This window comes from Microcebus murinus, chromosome X (genome assembly GCF_040939455.1).
Source record: "Microcebus murinus isolate Inina chromosome X, M.murinus_Inina_mat1.0, whole genome shotgun sequence".
Lineage (NCBI taxonomy): Eukaryota > Metazoa > Chordata > Mammalia > Primates > Cheirogaleidae > Microcebus > Microcebus murinus.
Window position 1 is genome coordinate 72,572,840 of NC_134136.1, and position 7,128 is coordinate 72,579,967.

At 34.7% G+C, this 7,128-nt stretch overlaps 1 pseudogene; it reads right to left on the reverse strand.

Annotated features, from left to right (window-relative positions):
• Positions 1 to 2,526: 2,526 nt before the first annotated feature.
• On the reverse strand, positions 2,527 to 3,623 carry LOC105867388 (mitotic-spindle organizing protein 1-like; annotated as a pseudogene).
• Positions 3,624 to 7,128: the final 3,505 nt, after the last annotated feature.

Genomic DNA, 7,128 nt, shown 5'->3' on the forward strand with positions numbered 1-7,128 from the left:
AGCACAGAGTATTATTAACCAAAGAGGCTCACCTGAGCTTTATTGCTCACTGCTTTTGTTGAGGTTTCATTGCATAGTCCTGATTGATTGAATCATTGCCCATAAGGTTGAATTCAATTTCTATCTCTCCTCCCCTCCCTAGATGATGGGCTGATGTCACATGGTTCAAAGCTTTAACCATATCATCATATGGTTGGTCTTTCTGGCATGAACAACCCCCATCCTGCATCACCTCCTTAATATAAACTATCAAAGAGGCCCACTATTAGTCACTTAATTAACATAAACTATTAAGTGTGGTCTGAGAAGCCCACTGTGAATAACAAAGCCACTCCTATCACTCAAGATATTGCAAGGTTTTAGAGGCTACCTTCTAGGAATAAGAAACAAAGGCTAGCCAAATTCTTTATTATATTAATATAATACTCAGGGACCCCAGGATGAGGAAGCTGCCACCATCTTAAATTTTACTTTGTCCATTAAAAGACAGAAAAAGAGCTATTTGGATAGTCTCACACTGATAATTAAATGTCCTGGGCCAGAAGTGGCATTTGATTAGCATTTCTGTTCACAATTTATTAGTTCTAACCAGCCACATGACTTTACCAAACCCAAGGGGCCACAAAGTGTAGTCCTCCCATAGGACTGGAAGGGAAGAGTCAAAAATATTTGACTGATATACCTAATGATTTACCATAGAAGTTCTTTAATTGAACAATCATTTTCTTAGCATAGTCGTGTTTTACTAATATTTTCAATCACAAATTAACTTCTTACATGGATGTGGTCTTTAACCCTAGCTAAAATATTATTATATTGAATGAATTTATGTGGAAACTCATTATTATTTTCATATGTTGAAGGTTTTTTAAAAAATATGAAATTATTTCTAAAGATAGCATCTGTATTTGTCTTTTATTTCCATTATACATGTTAAACTTCAATTGTGTTTTGAAAATAAAAATGATATGTAGCAGAGAAATGGACACTGTAAACATTTTTGGTTTTGTTTTGTTTTTGTGTTCACATTATTTCAATAAAAATAATTTTAAACAGTAACATTCAACCACTATTTTATATTAAATTAAAAACCTAGGCTTGAGAAATAAATATTTCTTTTATTTTCCAAGTAATCTAGACTGCTATCTAGTTTTATTTTTTTATTTTTATTTTTAATTTTTTTACCACCAAAATGGTTTTATTATTGTCACTGACAACAAGCACAACACTGCAATCGTATCATTATTTTGTTTGGTTTCTTAAATATTACTTAAGTATGCATTAAAAATATATGTTTACATTTAAGAAATGTGACACATTAAAGAAACATCTTCTGTAAACATAATCCCTTCTTAATATATTTTCCTGTTTTGTTTCATAGATAAATAACTTAATCTACAAACTCATAAATAAAACTATCAACTCTTATGGCCTAAAAGCATATACAAATTTTGAAGGTTAACAAAAGAGTTCTCTTTAACATTTTATAAATAACAATATGCTGTATTTGCAGTGTTTATTATCAAATGACTTATCATAAGTTCTTGGTGTCTCCAAACCTGTTCTGCCAATAATAGACCTTGCAGTGCACTTGGCAAAAATGTCATTCATTTAAAAAGTCAAAATGGTCAAAGCCCTACATTTTAAAAATAGCACAGAAGGTTCTACACCAGTATCACTAAGTCTTATTAAAACTATTTCAGTTTGTCTGAAAAACAAAAAATGCTACTAAAGAGCGAATGCTTATACTATCATTTAAATGGTATCTAACAAAATCTAAAATTTAAGAAACAATAAAATCATATTAAATCCTGAAGTCTTGCCATAAAAATTTCACTGAGATTCTGTTATAGGAACAGAATCAATATATTAAAATTTTATTTTATATCATCACTTTAATGAGTTATAGCTTTAAGGGTAAAAAAAAAAGGACACATAAACTTATTTCAAAAAGCCATACTTGTAATTCCTGATACAGAACATTAGATTAGTTTTTGTTTAATGACTAGAAATCCTTATTTCATCAGAAAATACTAAATATCTGTTGAAACATACCTCCTATCTAGTGATTTATTAAATACCCACTCAAGATTTATCAGGTAAGCACTTAAATTACTTTTATGTGATAAAAGTAAACAGGAATTTTGCATGTTGGCTATGTTTCATTTTATACATTATTTTTTTTTTTTTTTTTTTTTTGAGACAGAGTCTCACTTTGTTGTCCAGGCTAGAGTGAGTGCCGTGGCGTCAGCCTAGCTCACAGCAACCTCAAACTCCTGGGCTCGAGTGATCCTTCTGCCTCAGCCTCCCGAGTAGCTGGGACTACAGGCATGCGCCACCATGCCCGGCTAATTTTTTATATATATATCAGTTGGCCAATTAATTTCTTTCTATTTATAGTAGAGACGGGGTCTCGCTCTTGCTCAGGCTGGTTTTTGAACTCCTGACCTTGAGCAATCCGCCCGCCTCAGCCTCCCAAGAGCTAGGATTACAGGCGTGAGCCACAGCGCCCGGCCTTATACATTATTTTTTAGGTCTTCATTTATAGGGTATAAAAACTTAAAAAAATTCTCGACTAACATTTTCATTAGATTTAAATGATTCAAACTATAAGTAATGCTAGGCTAAACACTGTCATTTCCTTTAAAATCTAAGTTTCTAAAAGTTTTATTTTTCAATCAATACAAAAATTATCTGGTTCACATTAACTGCCCAACAAACTGTTTAAAAAACTAAATATTCTTTGTTAAAGAGCAGATTACTAGAAATGTTTTCCATGCTCTTATTTTTTAAAAAACAAGATTCTGATATAATAATGAACTTAAATCAAAATTCACAAATGGTAGTGGAAATCCTGTCAACTTTCAGCCCAATACAACATAAATCCACAGTTTTTATGCATAAACAATTCAAAATTAAAGTTTATAATGGAAATGTCAACAAGTCATAACTACCACACATCACTACTGATGGGTTCCACTATACTTTCAACCAGGCACAGCAGATGTGCACATCTGATAGACAGACTGCTTAGAAAATTAAAGCTATCACAGCTATAAATAAGGAATACATAAATACGAACATAACAATGCCAAAGCATTATAGCTGTTAAAAAAAGTGAGTAAGATGTGATGTAAACACATGTGATAATTCTCTCTGTAAGCCACTTTCCACTGATTTATAAAGCTATGGTTTTATAATTCTTATAAAAAGGAAAATTTTTCTACACTGATGCATGCAGTAATTTCATTGTACATTCTTGACTACAAAGCAATCTTCAAATCCTCCTGCAGAGCTTGACATATCTCATCAGAATTTCTCCAGAAAGTCAGCTTGTCATATTTTCAGCAGCCTTTAGTGCTTCAGTAGCCTTGCGAAGCTCCTTAACAACCGATGATAAAGCTTCTGGGTTAATTCCTTGTTCACAAAGCCGTACACAAATAGACAAAGTTTCCATATCTAAGCCAGTATTCAAAATTCTGGAAATCTCAAGCAGAACGTCCATGGTCTCCCTCACCGCATTCATGTTCGCCGCCGTCGTCGCCGCCCCGGCGCCGCCGCCCCGGCGCCGCCACTGTTCGCCATGGCGGAGGCCGAGGGAGGCGGGAGAAGGGCCTGACCCGGAACTCTGCTATCTAGTTTTATTTTGCTATCACAAATAGTAAATGGAATGAAATAGTTTTAGACTGTTAGTCATAATGTCATGCAAACACACAGATAAGTATTAATAGTTATTGATATGACTTTAGATGGTAATAGATTTTTTTTCCTTTGCAAAATAGAACTTATAAATAGATTAAATGAATCAGGAAACTCAAAAGCAGTATTCAAGGCCATTAATCTGATATTCATTGTTCAGTATATATAACCACTTCTAGATGATGTCAAGGATATCACATTTGTGGCGAGGAATTAAAATAATTGAGAAGGGAAAAGATTATCATTTTAGACAACAGATACACTCTTGTTTAGAGACCTAGAATAGTTGAACCTCCTCCCTTTCCCCATGTCCCAGGCCTATGTGAATAATTGATAAGTATATTACTTCACATTAATCATCACCTAATAAGATGACATTTTTAGGATCTTCCTGAAATTGCATCATACTTCCCACCATCTCCTCTTCTGCTAGGAATTCAAAGAAAGAAATGCCTAACTATTCGGGCAGCATGGGAATTTACAGTTTATTTTGAAAAGACTCTTACAGTATTAGAAACTTTGTTGAAAAATCTAGTTTAATAGAAAGAAGATAGTGTTGAAATCGTAAGTCAAGAGATATAATATGGGAAAGTAAAAAATCATTTAACAGCAACAACAAAAATCCCAATTGGATTCTTCTCACCAGTCCTTAAATAGAAATAATGAAAAGAATGAAAATGATTTTTATATATTGAGGGCCTAATATGTGTGATTTATATTCTTTGGACAATATCAGCTACTCCCACAGTTTCAAAAACAACTTATTACTTGATAACATCCAAATCTGTAACTCTGTCATAGGTATATTTCTTAGAATTTTATAGGCAAATATGTAGATATTCCTAAGTGGATATTTATTAATATTAACAACCTTGTATTTAACACAGCCAAAACCAAATATGTTTTGCCTTGCACATGTGCTCCTTCGTTAATATTTTCTAACCTGATTAATGGCATTATACAATCATCCAGGAAGAAATGCGTGAGTCATCCCAGACTTCTCAACTCCAATTTCAACCAAATATGAAGTCTCTTTATCTGGTGCAAATCTCTATTTCTTTCTAAACCGTAAGTTCATGTTTTGTTGAGATCTAGCCATTTGTTGCCTGGAATCCTGTAACAAGTTTATAACTCACATGTACTTTTGCCCACTTATACATAGTTTAACAAACAGCTGTTAGAGTTGTATTTTTTTTTTATTTTTATAATTGCTTCAGAATATTTTTTTTTTTTGTTAACAGAAGTATTTATTTATTTTTATTTTTTTTTTATTTTGGCATATTATGGGGGTACAGATTTTAAGGTTTCAATAAATGCCCATTTCCCCCACTCCCCCCAAAAGTCTGAGTCTCCATCATGACCATCCCCCAGATGGTGCACATCTCACTCATTATGTATGTATATACCCGCCCCCCTCCCCCCTCCCACCTCCCCAATACCCTATTACTGTAGCACCTGTGTGTTCACTTAGGTGCTACTCAGTTAATACCAGTTTGCTGGAGAATATATCTGGTGCTTGTTTTTCCATTCTTGGGATACTTCACTTAGTAGTATGGGTTCCAGCTCTAACCAGGAAAGTATAAGATGTGCTATATCACCGTTGTTTCTTAGAGCTGAATAGTACTCCATGGTATACATATACCACATTTTATTAATCCATTCTTGGATTGATGGGCACTTGGGCTGTTTCCACAGCCTTGCAATTATGAATTGTGCTGCTATAAACATTCGAGTGCAGGTGTCATTTTTGTAGAGTGTCACTGGATCATTTGGGTAGATGCCCAGCAATGGGATTGCTGGATCAAATGGTAGATTCACTTGTATCGCTTTAAGGTATCTCCATATTGCTTTCCACAGAGGTTGAACTAGTTTGCAGTCCCACCAGCAGTGTAGGAGTGTTCCTCTCTCTCCACATCCACGCCAGCATTTGTTATTTGGAGCCTTTTTGATAAAGGCCATTCTCACTGGAGTTAAGTGATATCTCATTGTAGTTTTGATTTGCATTTCCCTGATGATTAGGGATGGTGACCATTCTTTCATATGTTTGTTGGCCATTCTTCTGTCTTCTTTAGAAAAGTTTCTGTTCATGTCCTTTGCCCACTTTTTAATAGGGTTATTTGATTTTTTCTTGCTGATTTTCGTGAGTTCTAAGTATATTCTAGTTATCAGTCCTTTATCGGATACATAGGATGCAAAAATTTTCTCCCATTCTGAAGGTTGTCTGTTTACTTTCATGACTGTTTCTTTGGCTGTGCAGAAGCTTTGTAGTTTCATCATGTCCCATTTATTTATTTTTGTTGCTGCTTTGATTGCCTTTGGGGATTTCTTCATAAACTCTTTGCCTAGGCCGATGTCTAGGAGAGTGTTTCCAACATTTTCCTCTAGAATTCTAATGGTTTCATACCTGAGATTTAAGTCTGTTATCCAGCGTGAGTTGATTTTTGTGAGAGGTGAAAGGTGTGGGTCCTATTTTAACCTTCTACAAGTGGCTATCCAGTTTTCTCAGCACCATTTATTGAAAAGGGATTCTTTTCCCCAGCGTACGTTTTTGTCTACTTTGTCAAAGATTAGATGGCTATATGAGGATGGTTTTATATCAGGATTCTCACATCTGTTCCACTGGTCAATAATCCTATTTTTGTGCCAATACCAGATTGTTTTAATTACTACAGCTTTGTAGTATAGTTTGATATCTGGCATATTAATACCTCCCAATTTGTTTTTGTTGCCTAGAATTGCTCTTGATATTCGGGGTCTTCTTTGGTTCCATACAAAGCGTAAAATTATTTTTTCTATATCTGTGAAGAATGCTGATGGGATTTTAATAGGTATTGCATTGAATCTGTAGATCAGTTTGGGTAGTATAGACATTTTGATGATATTGAGTCTGCCGATCCACGAGCATGGAATGGATTTCCATCTGTTTACATCCTGTGCTATTTCCTTCCTCAGTGTTTCATAGTTCTCCCTATAGAGGTCTTTTACCTCCTTGGTTAAGTATACTCCCAGGTACTTTAATTTCTTTGTTGCTATTGTGAAGGGTATTGAGTCTTTAATTTGGTTCTCGATTTGATTGTTGTTGGCATATACGAATGCCTCTGATTTCTGTGTATTGATCTTGTATCCTGAGACTTTGCTAAATTCATTGATCAGTTCCAGAAGTTTCCTGGTTGAATCTTTGGGGTATTCTAGATATAATATCATATCATCAGCAAACAGTGAAAGTTTGATCTCTTCTGCCCCTACTTGGATACGTTTAATTCCACTTTCCTGTCTGATTGCTGTAGCCAGGACTTCCAGTACTATGTTGAATAGAAGTGGAGATAGTGGGCAGCCTTGTCTGGTTCCGGTTCTAAGTGGGAATGCTTTCAGTTTTTCCCCATTCAGTATGATGTTAGCTATGGGTCTGTCATAAATGGCTTGTATCAT